Genomic DNA, 8,376 nt, shown 5'->3' with positions numbered 1-8,376 from the left:
AGACCAGCCTGGCCAACATGGCAAACCCTGTCTCTACTAAAAAAAAATAATAATAATACAAAAATTAGTTGGACATGGTGGTGCATGCCTGTAACCCCAGGAGGCTGAGGCAGGAGAATCACTTGAACCCGGGAGGCAGAGGTTGCAGTGAGTCGAGATTGTGCCACTACACTCTAGCCTTGAGCGACAGAGTGAAACTCCATCTCAAAAAGAATAATAATGCCGGGCGCGGTGGCTCACGCTTGTAATCCCAGCACTTTGGGAGGCCGAGGCGGGCGGATCACAAGGTCAGGAGATCGAGACCATGGTGAAACCCCGTCTCTACTAAAAATACAAAAAATTAGCTGGGCATGGTGGCGGGCGCCTGTAGTCCCAGCTACTCGGAGAGGCTGAGGCAGGAGAATGGCGTGAACCCGGGAGGCGGAGCTTGCAGTGAGCCGAGATTGCGCCACTGCACTCCAGCCTGGGCGACAGAGCAATACTCCGTCTCAAAAAAAAAAAAAAAATAATAATAATAATAATCTTACTGAGATTATTTTTAGTAGAAAGAGGGGTAATGTAGAGAGAACATATATTTCAGTAGAAAGCCATATTGTGCGCCCCATATTAGATTCTTGTTCTGTTTAACGTCTTTGGAGTTTTGTTATCTATTGATGTCTATAAACTGGACTGGTTCCTGATGTTTCTAGTTTCCTCCAGTATCTGGCTGCAACTCTCCAAACTAACACTTTCAATTTTATCCCACCGTTCTTATTGGAATCACGAAGAACAAAACTACCCTTTGCCCAGAAATCCTGCAAACTGAAGCTGGACGACTTGAAATACTCATCAGCGAGATTATCACGAAGCCCAGGGGCGAAGGACCCTCACGCCTGTTGCTGCGCAGGCAGCCCAGACATCACCAGACACCAAACCGCAGAAGACGCTCGGAGCCCAACATCTACAAACCTGCCCCGCCACGGCCCCCATGCTCAGAAACTGGTTTTTAATCAGCTCCAATGATTAGCTTTTTTTTTCTTTTGTTTCCATAGAAATGCCTCTTCAAAGCATTATGGGACAACACACCAACCCAGTTTCTGTACCGTAGAGCTTCTTGGGGAAGTTTCAGACTAGGAAACAATGGGGCTCAGGACACATCACTCCAAAATATGACTGTAGGAGACCAGAATATACCACCGCTAAATATGACTGTAGGAGACCAGAATACGTCACCCCTAAATATGACTGTAGGAGACCAGAATACGTCACCCCTAAATATGACTGTAGGAGACCAGAATACGTCACCCCAAAATATGACTGTAGGATACCAGAATACGTCACCCCGAAATATGATTGTAGGAGATCAGAATACGTCACCCCAAAATATGACTGCAGGAGACCAGAATACGTCACCCCAAAATATGACTGCAGGAGACCAGAATACGTCACCCCAAAATATGACTGCAGGAGACCAGAATACATCACCCCAAAATATGTCATGTTGACATGTTGATTACCTTGAGCTAAAAGAAACTGAGAACCAGCCAACAGAAAAAAAGCTCTTCAGCTCCCTAAAACAAAGTATAAAACTCTCTTTTCTAAAGAAAATTGACATCTGTAAAGGACATTTTCATTAATAATGGTCTGTGCGCCAGGAAGAGAGCCACGCCAAGACGCATATTCTCACCATGAGACTGATAGCTGCACCACGAGGCAGCCTTTATACCCAGACGTTTCCTCCCTCACCCTCTCCTCGTTCGTCTCTACCGCTCCCCAGAAGCCCAGGCCCCCTTTCCTTTCTGTCGCTGAGGACGGACATCTGCAGCGCTCCCATCTGGCTACTGCTGAGTCTCCTGTTTTTATGGCACTTCCAGGCATTGGCACAGCCTTAAAACTGTTGTCTCTTGTGAGTCTGTCTTTCGTCAATTGTTTATTGGCAGTCTAAGAACCCAGTAGAGAAGAGGGAGGCAACTTTCCCCTCCCCTCTCCACGGCTTGCTCTTTGGGGAACCCGATTTAATCTCCAAGGCCCACGGAATCTTCTGGCCACTGTCCATCTAGTGTTCCCCTTGTCCCCTCCACGGTCCCTGCTCCATGAGACCTGCCTTCCGTGCCCTTGCTCTGGCCCCAGCAAGGCCCTTCCTGCCACCTGGTCTCTCCAGGCCTCACTGGAGGCCACCACTGGGACGGCGTCTTTTCTCTGTCCAACTCCCTGAGAGGTGCCTCTCCAGACCCTTCGCGTGGACCAATGCCCCCCCGACCTTCTGTAGCACCCACGGCCAGGTCCAGGGCTGGGGCCCGGATCTCGCCTCTCCCAGTGGGGCTTCTTGTTCAATACGTGTCTGGTTTCTCTCCCTAACTGGGGGCTACATGGCCCAAGCAGTCCCTAGGTAGAGGAGCTGCTGGAGTGTGTGGAACAGTCTGTTTTCCAGGATGCAGGGGCTGTGGAGGAGGCGCCAGGTGGGAGGTGCTGGGGGAGAGGCAGGCTGCCCATCCCCGGCTGTGCCCAAACCTAACCTTCAGTGTCCGGGTTCCTGATACTCTTCCTGAAAAGAGGGGCGTGGCTTAGACCAGGCTTCTTCCCGGTTTGCGCCATGGCCCCTCTGGCAGCCTGGGGAATCTCAGACGCCTTGTCCGGGAGAATGTTTTAAATACATGAAGCAAAATACACAGGATCACCAGTTACTGAAACATAGCCACTCTAGTGGGTTGGATGCAGCCTCCCGGAACGAGCCTCAGAACGTGATGTTATTTGGAATCAGGGTCTTTGCAGACGCCACTTAGGTAAGGGTCTCAAGATAAGATCATTCTGGATTTTCCAGGTGGGCCCCAAATCCAGGGACAGGTGTCCATCTAAGGCACAGAAATGGAGAGACACACAGGGACACAGAGGAGAAGGCCATGGGGAGATGTTGGCAGAGACTGGGTGGTGCATCTGCATGCCCAGGAACCACAGGATGGCCGGCAGCCCCCAGACCCTATGAGGGAGGCAGGAGGCGAGCCCCGACTCAGAGCCTCCGAGGGAACCCGACCCTGCCCACACCTGGCTTCAGATTTCCTGCCTCCACAACTGTGAGACAACACTCTCTATTGTTTCCAGCCACTTAATTTGTGGTCATTTGTAACAGCAGCCTGAGAAAACTCAAAAAGTGACCCTAATATTTAAAAAGCAAAACTGGGAGGTGATCATATGTGTGCTTCTTTGTTCATACATTAAGTCATAAGCCTGAGAGCAGATCTAATCACCGCTGTAATTGCAACTGAGCGACAAGCACAAACCACTTTTTAAGACGCTACAGCAATTACCGGACACCATGAAAATATCAGTGGTTCCCACTGGTGAGGTCACAGTTACTGCTATGACTGTAGTTTGCTGCCTACATTCAAAACTGGAGGAAATGCTGAAATTTGCTTTGAAGTTAATACAAGGTGCCATTTTTCCCCATCCAGGCTCACAGCACCCTGGACTCTCTACCCCTGGCTTAGATGGTCTGGAAGGGCCCTTCCAGCATGAATGTTCCACGGTCCTAGGTGTCTGGGGGCTGTGTCTTGTATTTGCAGCGGGCCTGAGCCAACGGCAGACCCAGGCAAAGGATGGTTTGGCAGCCCCAGTCCCAGCTTCGTGGTCATAGCTGGAGTCCCCACTCCCGTACTTTGCAGCTGTGTGACCTTGTGCAAGTAGAATAGCCAGTTGAAGCCTCAGTTTCCTCATCTGTAAATGGGCATAATTATAGTATCTACCTCAACGGGCTATTGTGGGGATTACAGGGAAAAAATGTAAACTTTTTAGCCAAGTGCCAGCACACAGCCACCATGGGCTAAATGTGAGTTATTATAGGAGACATTAAAAAACAAGAGTTGGGCTGGATTATCTTTTTCTTCTTTGGGTCTCTGATGTGCAGCTTGTCCAGGAAAAGAAAGCACTTTGGATGAGCAAGTATTTAGCCTGCAAAGAAATACTGAGCACAGAGTGGATTGTCAGGGGGCAGGCAGGAAGTCTGTGAACACATGCATGTGTCTGTCTGAGCCCACTTCGGTATAAGCTGTCTTACACTCAAATGCCAATGAGCAGAGGGATTTTTTTTTTTTTTTTGAGACGGAATCTTGCTCTGTCGCCCAGGCTGGAGTGCAGTGCGCAATCTCGGCTCACCGAAAGCTCTGCCTCCTGGGTTCACGCCATTCTCCTGCCTCAGCCTCCTGGGTAGCTGGGACTACAGGCGCCCACCACCACGCCCGACTAATTTTTTTGTATTTTTAGTAGAGACGGAGTTTCACCGTGTTAGCCAGGATGGTCTTGATCTCCTGACCTCGTGATCCACCTGCCTCGGCCTCCCAAAGTACTGGGATTACAGGCGTGAACCACTGCGCCCGGCCGAGCAGAGGGAATTTTTAGAATAAAATACCTTCTGCGCGACCCACAAAGAAGGATTTTTGAGGCATCCTGTGTAACCCACTTGAGAAGGCAAACTTCTAAGAAAGCCATTGTGTGTTTCGGTTATACACAAGTGGATGTTGCCAGCTACAAGTGTGTTTTGTGTATTTGTTAATGAAATCTGGGCAGAACATGGAAGTATTAAATACTGGTAGGAGTAAGTGATCACTCAGCCTACTTACTGGCGATAAAACATCACATTTAGAAAGCTTTCACCACACTCAGATACAAATAACATGGGAATTCAAAAGAAAAGTAGGCGTTATTGTCATTTAGTAACTCATCTCAGCTTTTTTCTTTTTTGCTTTTAAAGCAAAATCACGAGGAAATAACATACAGATATTTTAAAAGGTTGCCTTAGCCCTCCCCACACTGGAAAACAAAGGCAAGCCGCAAAATGGCAGCTCATTACATGCAACACACACCGAAAGTATTTTTTATGTCTTTTTTTGAGATAGAGTCTCACTCTGTTGCCCGAGCTGGAGTGCAGTGGTGTGATCTCGGCTCCTGCAACCTCTGCCTCCCAAGTTCAAGCGACTCTTCTGCCTCAGCCTCCTGAGTAGCTGAGACTACAGGCGCCAGACACCACATCCGGCTAATTTTTGTATTTTTGCTGGGGACAAGATTTTGCCGTTTTGCCCAGGCTGGTCTCGAACTCCTGATCTCAAGTGATCCACCCTCCTTGGCCTCCCAAAGTGCTGGGATTACAGGTGTGGAACACTGCGCCCGGCCTTAAAGGATGTTTTGAATACTTTTTCTGACTTTTTTGCAAACCCAAGGTTCACCGTGTATGCGATGTCACTTTGGTTTGCTCGGAATTTTAGGGTTAATATTGCCATTGGGCAAGGACAGGGCCTTGTCCAGGTTCTGGAGTGGGTGTGCGGCTCCTCTCTCGGCCCTCAGCCTCTTCTCTTCTCTCCACTTTAGCTGTGCCTTTCACATGTGCTCAGTGTTATCAATCCATTCTTGGACCTGGGTGGGGCATGCCCTATAAATAAATACTAAACCAGGCATCCTTGCCCCAGTGCATACTTCTGACAGATGCCATCAGCTTCCGCCCACGCCTCGGGCAGATGCCTGCCTCGCTGCCATCCCTCCTGCCCTGGAGGTATCTACCAGATACAAAGGAGCCAGGTCTCTCCCCAGGGCTCCTGGCTCTCCCAGCTCTGGAACAGCACCTGGGACCCGAAGCCATCATGTGTGGGGACACCGAGTAGGTGCCAGGCACTCTCCCAAGCCCTTCGGATGGCACCTCACTGACTATTCTCCAAGCCTCTGAGGCAGGAACTATTATTACCCTACTCTGCAGATGGGTAACCTGAGGCTCCAAGTGGTTAAAAGACTTGCTGGAGTAAATGGGGAAGAGGAGATTTGAACCCCAGCATTCTGACTTCCACACTACCCCATTAACCACTGTGCCAGACCAGCTTCTCCAAGTGACTGGCCTTCGGGATTTGGAGACAGCTACCTGTTCGCTGTAGCTTTCACGAGAAGGACTGCAAGGCAGGGCTCACATCCTTGGCCATTCTCGGGTGGCTGTGGCGCATAGACAAGCCCCGCTCAGGTCCACCTTCTGCTCACTCCAGGCAACCTCTGACTGACAATAGGCAGCTGCCACACTGCAGCCTCTGGCACCAACTTTTTATCTTATTTTATCTTATTTTTTGAGAAAGAGTCTTGCTCTGTTGCCCAGGCTGGAGTGCAGTGGCATATCAGCTCGCTGCAACCTCTCCATCCCAGGTTCAAGCAATTCTTGTGCCTCAGCCTCCTGAGTAGCTGGGAGTACAGGTGCCTGCCACCATGCCCAGCTAATTTTTGTATTTTAAGTAGAGACTGGGTCTCACCATGTTGGCCAGGCTGGTCTCGAACTCCTGACCTCAGGTGATCCACCCGCCTCGGCCTCTCAAAGGTTGTGAGGGATGACAGGCGTGAGCTACCATGCCCAGCCAACTTTTTATCTTATTTTAAAAACTACATACGTAATGCATACATTCATATATGGCAACATTTCAAACACCATGTCCTGTTCTTAATGCAACGCTTTTTAATCTTTTCCCAAATAAATCCAAAGAGGGGTGGCTCAGCGCTCAGTAAGTGCCAGAGGCCACGCGCTTCGTTTACTCCTCCCCGAGAGCTAAGACTGAACAAATAAACAGCAACGACAGCAACAAAAAACAAAACAACAAAAACCAAAGCATTGTGTTAATGAGCCTGAACCATTTCCAAATGTCCAGACAGTGGATAAACAGATGGCAGCATCTTTGGAAGCAAATGACCTCTGGTCAGAAGTTTGGGGTGCATTGCTTTTCCCTGCACCCTTGCTGGTTGAAGATCGTCTACCTGTCCCCTGTTTATGTAGCAGACGTGTGCATACTACGTGGGCTTATCTCCTAGTGTCCAGACCGAAATACAAGCTGAGCAAAGGTAATCATCGCTCCCCGAGTCCAAGTCCCGGGAAAGGCAGGGGCTGCAGGAGGAGGCGGCCCAGGAGCTAAGGGGGCGTGAGGTGTCTCCCTCCAGGCCGGCCCGGGCCATTTCTTCCCGGGCTTTCTCTACCTGGGACCCCTCCGGAGACAGGCCAGGAGCCCTCGACAGACAAACTCAGAGCCACAGAGAGCTCTCCCTCGGGAAACCATCGAAACCGCTTAGTAACCAACTCCATGGGTCAAGGCCCCCGCCCAGATCCTTCTCCCTGTCCGGGGGAGGGCCTGGCTCTGGCTCCTCGGGGGAGCTGAGGCCTCGGGATTGGCACAGCCCTGCAGGTCGGAGGGAGCGCGCGGGCGGGGAGGAGCTTGCTGGCGATTTCCACCTGCACCCGCGCCCCGCACCCCGGCCTCTTCCCGGGGTTACCCTCCCAACGGCCCTGAGAGCCCGGGGTGGAGAGGGGACAGCAGGAGGAGGGCCCTCCCTGAACCCCTGCGGGGCCGTCTTTGGCGCCAAAGGCTGCCGGTGCTGAGGGCAGGACCCCCGTCTCCTCGCAGGCTCGACTCTGGCCGCTCCAGCCTCTTGCGAGCGCCAAGTCCCAGGGGCCGATCCAACTCCGAGGGAGCCCCTGTGTCGCCTTGTCCCAGCTCGTCCCCGATCGCCCTCCCCTCCCCTCCCAGTTTCGGAGCTGCGAGCCCAGGTGCCTGCCCAGCGCTGCGCTCCAGCCCCCGCCCGCGGAGCCGAACCGCGCCCCGGCCCTGGGCCTCCTACCTGCAGCCGTCGCAGCCCCGGGCATCGGCGTCCGTCCCGGCCGGCCTGGCGCGGGCCCCGGCTTAGCTGCGTCCCCTTCGCGGGCGCGCTAGCCTCCGGGCGGGTGCGCGGGCGGGGAGGCAGGGCGGGCGGCCCGGCCCGGAGGCGGGTTATATGGGCGCGGGGAGGGGAGGCGCCGCGGGGAGTAGGCGGCCGCGGGCGTTAGCGCCTTTTTAGCCCGGCGCGCGGGAAGGCAGCGCGGGCCACCGAGTCGCGGCGGGGCCAAGGTCTCCTCCCGGCGCTCCGCCTCCCCAGCTGGCCGCGACCAAGTCGGGGTCCCGGGCGCGCTCCGCCCCGCCTCCTTCCCGCCGCCGTTTGGCGCGCGTCGCCCCTGCAGAGCCCGGCGAGGGCGAGGCCGCCCACGCAGGGCCGAAGCAGGTCCGGCGCCAGGGCCCCTCCCGCGGGCCAGACCCGACCGCGATCTTCGGCAGGGCTGGGGACGCCGGTGCCGACTCTGCGCCCCACGCCTGCGTTTACCCCGGACTCCTTGCTGTCCCCCAGACGGCCCATCTTTCCCGACACCCGGGTCTCTCCCGGCCGCCGCCACTGGCGCTGGGCCCCTCGGCGCGCGGGGCGCTTGGAATCCAAGGGGCAGGGGATGTGGCCGGCCGGGAACAGGGGTGGGGGCGGAGAACAGGGGTGAGGGGCGCCGCCCCAGGCCCGGGAGGAGGGGAACGGCTGCTTTCCGCCAAGCAGGGCTTGCCACCCACTCCTCCGGTGGAGCTGCGGTCT

General features: G+C 54.0%; 1 protein-coding gene across 1 annotated transcript in view; it reads right to left on the bottom strand.

The window, feature by feature from the left end:
• TP73 (tumor protein p73) overlaps nt 1–7,675 on the bottom strand; it is an 85,767-nt gene extending 78,092 nt beyond the window's left edge. The window contains exon 1 of the mRNA XM_032758708.2: nt 7,606–7,675. The gene's annotated coding sequence lies outside the window, so the exon portion shown is untranslated. The remainder of the gene's footprint in view (nt 1–7,605) is intronic.
• Between the last annotated feature and the right edge of the window lie 701 nt (nt 7,676–8,376).

The sequence above is a fragment of the Hylobates moloch genome, unplaced genomic scaffold (genome assembly GCF_009828535.3).
Source record: "Hylobates moloch isolate HMO894 unplaced genomic scaffold, HMol_V3 SCAFFOLD_9, whole genome shotgun sequence".
NCBI lineage: Eukaryota > Metazoa > Chordata > Mammalia > Primates > Hylobatidae > Hylobates > Hylobates moloch.
Note: the sequence above shows the minus strand (reverse complement) of the source record. Positions and strands in the feature narration are given on the sequence as shown.